Raw genomic sequence first — 9,384 nt, forward strand, 5'->3', positions numbered from 1 at the left:
TGAGGAAAAAATGAAAGCAAATGGAAAGAAAGAAAAACAAAAGAAAGGAAAGAAAAAAAAAAAGGACCAGTCTGGATCTAAAGAAGAAGGAATAAAACTTAAAGAATAGAAAAGCGGAAAATGGGAAAGAAAGAGAAAGAAACGGATAAAAAAAAAAGACAGATAAACTGAATAAAATAGTAGAGAAAGAGAAAAAGGGAAAATAGTAAAAAGGAAAACAGGAACAATAAAAAAAAGGAAACTTGCGAGAGAGGGAGGGAGGGAGGGAAGGATGGAAAAATTAAGGAAAAAGGAAAGAAAAAAACAGGAAGAAAAAAAGGGACAAATCTGGAAATAAAGCAAAAGGAATAAAACAGTACGTTAAAAGAATGAAAGGAATAAAGCAGGACAGATAAAAAGAATGAAAGACAGGAAAGAAAGAAAAGAGGGAAAATAGAAAAAGGAAAGAAAATCAGGAAATACAGGGGGAAAAAAGGAAAACATGAAAGATAAAATGGGGAAAAAGAAATTGTAGTAAAGAAGGAATTAAATAAAAAAAAAGGAACAACAGGAAATAAAGAAAACAGTGCAAAAACAGGAAAGAAAGTAAGGAAAGTATGTGGGGAAAATAGAAATTTAAGAAAAATGACATGTATTTGATTCTTTTTTTAATTCTTTTTTTTTTTTTAAATGTTCTTTATTGTGTGTGTGTGTGTGGACTGACAGTAGTGTATAAAGACACAGTGAGGTCATAGAGGTCCTGTAAAAGACAGAGCTTTTTTCCTGAACACACCAAAACCACCAGTTTCACTCAGCCTTCACTTTTTTTTCTTTTCTTGAGCCAAATGCGAGTGTGTTTTGGAAAAGATCTCGCACACGCGCCGGGTGGAAAGAAAACACAGCGGTGCACAGCTCATTGCCTGGCTCGAGCGCTCCGTAACGACCGCTTCTCATGGCAGGAGCGAACGCAAAAACATGCTCTCCAACTCCTTTAATCTCGGAATCCTAACAGACGTCCAGCTATTAAAATGACCTGCGCTGGTTTTAATGGTTCTAGTGGAACGTGCTGTAAACTCCCGAGCCTTATGAGTCCCACTGATCCTCGCAGGTGACGATGACTCAGGCCCGGTTGACGTAATTACAGTTTGAGCCGAGAGTCTGGGATTTCTCTCACTCGGGAGGTGAAACGTGTCGGATCTCATTAGGGCAGTGGTAGCTCAGGGAAAGGACCGGAAGGTTGTGAGCTCAGGTCACATGGCTGCCACATGAACCTCAGCTGGGCTCTTGAGTAAGGAAGGCTTTTAATGTCAGGTTTGTGGGGTTCTGCGTCACTGCTCTGAATAGAAACATGAGTCAAATGAATAAATAAAGTGTTCCTGGTGCTGCCATTAGTACAGGATTATTCTTCATTTCTGCTCCTTTCACCTAAATCTCATGGAATATAGTGTACAATAATAAGATAGTTGGTGTGATGGACAGTCCTGATCTGTGAACATCTTCCTGAGAAGACACTCAGTGAGGCCAGAACCAGTGAAAAGTGACACTTCCAGTCTACAGAACGGGGCATGGTCACTGCATGGAGTTATGAAGGTATGACCATTCTGTAGGAAGAAGGAATGAAAGAAATGTTGGTTGAGGAATAAGAGAGAGAAGAAGATCAGTGTATAAAATGGGAGGGAGGGAGGGGCAGATGGACGAGAACAAAGACAAGAGAGAAAGAAAAGGAACAGACAAAAGATAAAAACAAAAAGAGGAAAAAGAAAAGACAGGAAAGAAAAACAAAAAACGCAAAGAAGGACTTGAAACAGCAAATAAACCGATAAAAAAACAGAAGGAAAAACAAAAAAATAAAATAAATCCAGAAAAAATAGAAAAGGGAAGAAAACCCAGTAATGACAGGAAAAAAGAACAAATCAGAACAGGACAGAAAAAAAAACAGAGCAAGGGAAAAACTGAAAAGGGGGAAAGGAATGACAAAAGATCAAGGAAGGGAAAAAACAGGACCAAAAAAAGAAAAGAAAAGGGAAAAACAGTAAATAAATAAACATGGAAAATAAGAACAAAAGAAAAAGAAAAGGAACAACAGAAATTACCCAAAAAATAAACCCAGAAAAAATGAATGGAAAATGAGTAAAATGAAAGAAAAAAAAACAACAAAACCCAGAAAAGAAAGAAAAAAAGAATGAAACAATTGAAAGAATGAAAAGGGAAAGAAAACAACAAGAATAAAAGGGTAGGAAGTCAAGAAAGGCAGGAAAATAACAGCCAAGAAAGAAAAATGGAAAAATTGGAAAGAAAAAATTTAAGAAATAAGAAAAGACAGGAAAAAATTTAAAAATCAGGACCAAGAAAAAAGAAAAAGAGAAAAGACAGGAACCAAAGGGGAGGAAAAAGCAAAAAGAACATGAACTACTAAAAAAAAAAAAAAAAAAAAAACCCCAGAAGAAAATGAAGGAAAAATCGGTAAAATGAAAAGAAAAAACAAAACAGAAACTAAAGAAAAGGAAAAACATTGGAAACGATGTGTGTTCGAGCAGGAAACTTCACAATGAGAGAACTCTTATCCCAGCGCTAGCTCAGAGGTCACCATTCTGCAGTAGTGACCAGAAAGCTGGAACTTTAAATCCCTGGACTGCCTCAGAGCCAGTGGTGTGCAGGACCCTGGGGTCTGAGCAGAGTGTCGGACCGAACCATGAATAAACATGCAATGATGGCCACTCTTCATGTGCTGCTCACTTGGCATTGGTGTGAGGAACTCGTGCGGAACTAGTTGGCAGAAGGGTCAAAAAAAGCACCTCCTGTGTGTCCACTGGGCATCAGCGCACGCTTTATACAAGCAAACACAAAACTTTCCCGCATCTCTTTCTCCACGTCGCCCACAGGCAGCCTGAGGAAAAGCCATTGATCATGTACTTCAGAAACCCAGACCTGCTGAACCTCTGAGCACTGAAGAAAAAGCCAAAACGCTCACAGTGTAAGAGAGCCCCGCCCGCCCCCCCCTTTTGCTGGCACAGATCACGATGGAACAGAGCGTCGCACTATACTTCCATGTTCTGATCTCTCTGACCCATTTGTCTCCTCCGAATGTCTGGCAGTCGTTCAGGTTCAAACTCCTCGTGGCCAGTAAGAGGAAATCAACTCCAGACGAGACGATAGGTCACAACAACAGGCACTTTAGATCACTTTTAGCTGTGCAGCGGATATCTCCGGTTGAAAGGGTAAAGGGTAGGATGTAATTGAAGGCAATATATATGTCTGTCTTTTGTGTGTGTGTGGAATCATAAAACTGCCAAATTTTTCTTGCTATAAAACATGTACTGAGTTCATTATTATTATTATTATTATTCCATCCATCTATTTTCTATACTGCTTATCCTACAGGCTCGTGGGGAACCTGGAGCCTATCCCAGGAGGCATAGGGCACAAGGCAGGTTACATCCTGGACAGCGCGCAAATCCATCGCAGTGCACACTCGCATACACATTCATACACTACGGATACTTTGGACATGCCAATCAGCCTACCCTGCATGTCTTTAGACTGGGGGAGGAAACCGGAGTACCCGGAGGAAACCCCCACGGCATGGGGAGAACATACAAACCCCGCGCGCGCGCGCACACACACACACACACACACACACACACAGGACAGCGGCGGGTGCGGATATCAGTGTGCGGCGAACGTGCTAACCGCTAAGCCATCGTGCCCACTGATCAATGTTACTACGGCAACCAATAGTAGGAACGCCTACTGGCGACTTCACAGTACAGCGTGTGTGTGTGTGTGTGTGTGTGAGAGAGAATGTACAGTAACACATCCTACGGAGCAAGGCCAATAAGGACTATAGATACAAATATATCTGAAATATATTTAGTGTCTTTTATCTGTCTGCCACACAATCTATCCTTCAATGTGAATACCTCAAGAATATAAAAAGATGAAAGAACATACTTTCCACACAAAGTTGAAAAATAGCTTAGTGAATTTTATTTACTTCTCATTCACACACACGCAGACATTCTGATTATTACCAGGTCAAATATACAAAAATCGCTTGGCCGGTTTTATTTCATGTTAATCGGGGTTCTGTACGAGGGATCAGGGCCTGGACTGGAATGTTAGCTCTATGTTTTAAAGTGCGTTGGACTCTGTGAGGGTTGGACTCGACGAGGGTCGGACTCGGCGGGGACGTGGTGGTGGTGCACTTTCAGTGTTCGGGTGACGGGTGTGCAGGAGGAGATCGGCTGAAGCCACAGCTGCAGGACCCAGCCATGAGAAAGCTGCAAAAGTACCTTAGACAAGAATAATAACATGAAAGCAAAGTGAGCGGTTTTCTTTCCTGTAGCTGAAAAAAATATCAGCAGATGAGTGAATCACAACACACACACACTAAAGGAACACGATTCAATCTGCTCGTATTTAAACGAGTGCTTAACTAAACAGTTATATTTAGCTTGGTGTTACAGTTTATCCCCAAAATGGTTGTAAATAGTGCAAAAGGAAAGAGCGTGTATTTCTATTTCACTGAAGTGAGGGAACATCATATCAGGCCTGTCACGATAACTACTACGATATACCGTCCCAGGAATAATTGCGATAAACGATATTGCTGTCATTTTAAGACCATTTTGTGCTGCTGATATGATGATGATGATAATAACATCATCGTAATGCAAGTAAACCGTTTCAAAGAGCGACGGACTTTTAATACCGAACAACACTCGGACGTCGGGATACAATTTTGACGTAACTGCAATGTAACAGCGCTACAGGAAATGTCGTGAGTGTCGTAAGAAGTGAGCAGCGATTACAGAAGGTCTGTTCTGAACAACAATAACGATGTTTTCGTTCTTGAACCTGTGAGCAGTGTTTGTTTGCTATAAGAGCTTACCCATCATCTCTTCATCTCATGCAGGTGAAGCTACACTCTCTGGTCCTTCCGTAACACCCAGATTTCTGCAAAATGCAATTACAGACAGGTCTGTAAGAAGATCTGAAGACCTGAAGTAAGACGTCTGGAAGAAGATTTTCAGTATTCAAGTAAGCAGTGTATCATGATATTATACATGCAATGAAAGTGGTACAGAGTCAATGAAAACACCCACTTGTGTTCTGACGGTTCATTTAAACCGACTAGGTTACCAACTATTTTACCGCAACGCTGCTGAATTCTTAACTCTGCTATACAAGCCGCTCGTTTTTTATTGGAGAAATATATACAGTACAGATAACTTAGCAGAATCGAGTCAGAAGCTCCTCGGTATTTTCCTTATGCATACATAAACCGAACAAAAAAGTTATAGTTCCTTCTGCAGTTATTAACTATATATACATATTTGTACGTACACGCACTACCTTGACTGAAACGTTTCTCATGATCTTAAAAAGCTTTTGATCTGAAGGTGTGCGATTAAATGTTTGAAATCGGTGTCGTAGATCGAAATATAATCGTGCCGACGTGTTCATGTCTATCAGAAGAAAACTAACGTTTTATTTAAACGGACGACTCGGAGCGAAATATTTACGAAAAGCAGCCGATAAGAGTCACGGCGTCGGTGGGAACTCCTTTAATGCTGTTTTAAGAGCATCACAGGGGAATCGCTCAAGAAATCGGTGGAGAAAACGCCAAGAATACATTTCCGGAAATTCTAGGCGAAAAAGCGTGTCGACTTTGAAGACGCTAAAATACTCAATTATTTTGATTTTTGATCACAACATTATTCCCATAGTTCCATTTGTGTTACTCCAGAGTTTTGATGACTTTACTATTACTGTAAAATGTGGGGGGGCTGGGGGGACGACTCTCCACCCAGCCAGCCCGCCCGCCCGCCCGCCCACCCACCCACCAACAACTCTCCGTCTGCCTGATACGCACCGTATGGATAGGAATGCTAAAAACAACTCAAATTGACTCAACATCCCTTTCCTCTCCTCCTCCCACTAAGTACCTTATAAAGGGTTCCCATGTTTTAGCAAACTGTCATGTCTTATTCCTTAAAAAGAGCGGTATACGCTCCAGGTGAAGTGTATTCGTGAGTTCGTCGGGCCAAAGCTGGGAAATGGGGAGGCGGTTTATTTTTCCAGAACGTTAAAACAAGCTGTTAAAAGTCCGTAGGAAAGAAATAGTCGTTGAGACTTGGACAAAACAGAGCTCGTGTCTTGAAACACCAAACACGATTAAAAACTCATCCGGTTCAACGGGTTGATTAGTGATTTCAGAGAAGACACTGAAAATCGTGCACCAAAAGACTTGGGACATAGTACATGACTGTGAAGCAGGGTCGCATCAGCCGTCACGCATTCGTCACATTTTGGAGAGACACCTGGAAATATTCCGGATCATTTTGTTTTAGAGTAGTGCAAGATTTTGTACCGGATGAGGCGGTGTCTGGAGTTTGGAGAACATCTATTAATCTCTTCCAGGATATCCGCCCATAACTCATTAGAAATCTCTGACCCCCAAGTCGTCCTCTCATAAACTTTTGATTGAAGATGTAGCAGGTAATTGGGAGGACTGGAGGGTATTATAAATGCAGGAAATGCATTTTCCCTTTACCAAAATAGTCCTTAAGGCAGGTGTTAAGACAAGAAGGGCAAATTGTTGCAAACCTGTTGAAGTAGGATTGAATTAGGATTGTAAGAACATGACTTCTATGAAGTCTGTATTTTTCCTGAATTTTTTTTTTTTTCAAAGGAGATCATCTTGATACAGATCACTTACTGTGTGAATTCCTGCATCTCTCCATTGATGGAAACCTTTATCTAGTATGGAAGGTATAAAAGAGGGATTGTCAGCTACGGGAATTGATAAAGGTAACGTCTCCACCTAAAAATGAGGGCTGCTTCAGTAGATTATTTTTTTACAGCTTGCTGATGAAAGAATCACAGGACCAAGATCATAGAGGGTACATTCATTCTGTTCGAATCGGAGCTAGTCCACTTTTATCATTTAATATTATCGATATAATTCTGAGGTTAGCCGCCCATGAATAGCAGTCTGGAAATGCAAGACCCACCACGTTTCTAGGTTTAGAAAGATGTAGTTGTTTAATTCTATGGTTTTTATCATTTCAAATAAAGGGTAAGATGGTTGAGTCAAGTTATTTAAAAAGGGACGTGGAAAGAAATACATTTATTCTACCTATTAACGAAATGGTTAAAAGTCCTGCAAAACTGAATGTTTCTTTTCAAATTTTCTAAAAGAGGGGCATAATTGGCTTCTATTAAAGAGCTAGACTTCCTAGTTACAACAATTCCTAGATAGGTGAATCTTGAGCGATTTTAAAGCGTACCGGGTAGATTTGTGAAAGCTCTTTAAGCCCGACGGGCACGAGTTCACTTTTATTAATAGATTTAGATTAAATCTCTAGCCTGAGGACGAGCCATATTGTTCGATCACCCTAGGGGTTTTATATAGAATTTTAGGCCGAGAGATGAATTTCTTTCCTACGTGGAATTTCTGTAGCACAGGGAAGAGGTAAGGCCACTCTACCTGATCAAATGCCTTTTCGGCATCTGAGAACAAAATCACCAGATCGGACCGATTAGTCTGGGAAGAGGAGAAGATATTAAACAAGCTACGGAGATTATTAAAAGAACCACGACTTGAAACAAAGCCGGTCTGATCAGGTTTCAGTAGTTTTCCTAAAACGTAATAAAGCTAAGGCATTAGCCATCAGACATCATTTTTTGGTCCGCATTAATGAGGGAAATCGGTCTATATCCGACCGCCCAACCCCGCAAATTCAAAATATTGTTGTTTCATAAACAATCTTTTCAGGCGTAAACTTATTGTATTGGTGTCTAAGCGTTAATATTTTCTTGTACAGTTCTGAACAAGGTGTTGTAGCATTCTCATACTGACTAAACTGTCTTTCTAAAGATTGTAAAGCAGCTGTATTTTGTTTAATTTTGGCACCCTTAAAGGACATAAGTAAACAGATCAAAAGTCTGACATGCTGTTGTTTAATCAGTTGAAAATTGGAATTGCTGAGGTAAAAAAGGCATAAAAAAAAACAACTGACATGCTGTTATAGGAAAATAATCAACTTTGGAGTGGTAAAAGTGCCTAACTTTTGCATCAGGACACTTCACACCACAGTGTCATTGATTATTTTCATACAACAGCACATCTCCAAGTGGTTTATTCCTTACAGATTAGAGACGTTTCAATGCAATCTCACTGTGATTTGAATAAGATTAGAAGAAAGTGTATTTGTATTATTATTATTATTATTATTCATTTCTAACACTGTGTTTAGTGGTTTGGGTTCTGTGGGGGGGGAAAGTCAGGAATAAAAACTCAAACTATTCCAGTAAACACATTACTACCTTTATTGTAAAATTTTCTTAATAATTAAACTTTTTTTATTATTATTTTTCACTGTATTTAAAGGCATTATCCATGTGTGGAGCGTTCAAGTTAATTACATAACTAAATAAAATAATTGATTGAAGAATAATCTAGTAATATCAAACTATATGGTACAAGAAACCCGTCCTATTTTATGAATGAAAACGTACAGCTAAAGGAATAATAAACTTGATCGGATTGTGTAAACATATGTGTACGTGACATTATCCACGCAGCCAGCTAACATGTTAGTTAGCATGTAGCCTGCTTGTGTGTGTAACGTTGTAATCTCTCCATCTCATCTTACCGTTTATGGAATAACAAAGTACACGAAGAGAAAAAAGCCGATGTCGAACAACAGAAACACCCAAAAGTCGAACCAGTAGGAGTGTTTAGGTAAAGAAATCGCCGGCTTCTTGTCAATCCCAGTCCCCATGTTGTTTGCGCTACTTCCTGCTTCCGCTACTGGACGGAAGTGGTGAGTTCGCTTTTTTTTCCCCCCCCGGACTACATAACGCAGGGGATTTTTTTTCAAGGTACGTTAAAAACGAATTGGGTTAAAATGTAAAAAAAAAGAAAAAAGGATTAAAGCGAACTGTAACTTTTATATAAAATTATTATTATTATTATTATTATTATTATTATTATTATTATTAGTAGTAGTAGTAGTAGTAGTACATATATAATCAAAATTATTCAACCCCCAATGCAAATCAGGTTTATTGCCAAAATTTACAGTCTTTTGCTTCCCCAGTCTCAAAATTATTCAATGCCCCCCCCCCCCCCCCCCCCCGAATTTAATCCCTCATAACAGCACAAAAATCCAAAACAAGCACACACAGACACACACATATATGTATGATGCTGCTACCACCATGCTTCCACATGGGCATTTTTTTTTGTGCCAAACATATCGTTTGGTATTATGGCCAAAAAGTTCAACTTGGGTCTCATCAGACCATAACACATTATACCACATTGGGAAATGCATTTATTTATTTATTTTTTGTTTATTTGTTTGTTTGTTTGTTGTTAAAAAAAAAGGCTTCCGT

General features: G+C 39.5%; 1 long non-coding RNA gene across 1 annotated transcript; it reads right to left on the reverse strand.

Moving 5' to 3' along the window:
* Positions 1–252: 252 nt before the first annotated feature.
* LOC128604199 (uncharacterized) lies at positions 253–8,793 on the reverse strand. Its single transcript, XR_008385148.1, has 3 exons — positions 8,640–8,793; positions 4,871–4,935; positions 253–4,271 (listed from the first exon to the last, which is right to left on the reverse strand). It is a non-coding gene; the product is annotated as an uncharacterized LOC128604199 (long non-coding RNA).
* Positions 8,794–9,384: the final 591 nt, after the last annotated feature.

Source organism: Ictalurus furcatus, chromosome 29, assembly GCF_023375685.1.
Source record: "Ictalurus furcatus strain D&B chromosome 29, Billie_1.0, whole genome shotgun sequence".
Lineage (NCBI taxonomy): Eukaryota > Metazoa > Chordata > Actinopteri > Siluriformes > Ictaluridae > Ictalurus > Ictalurus furcatus.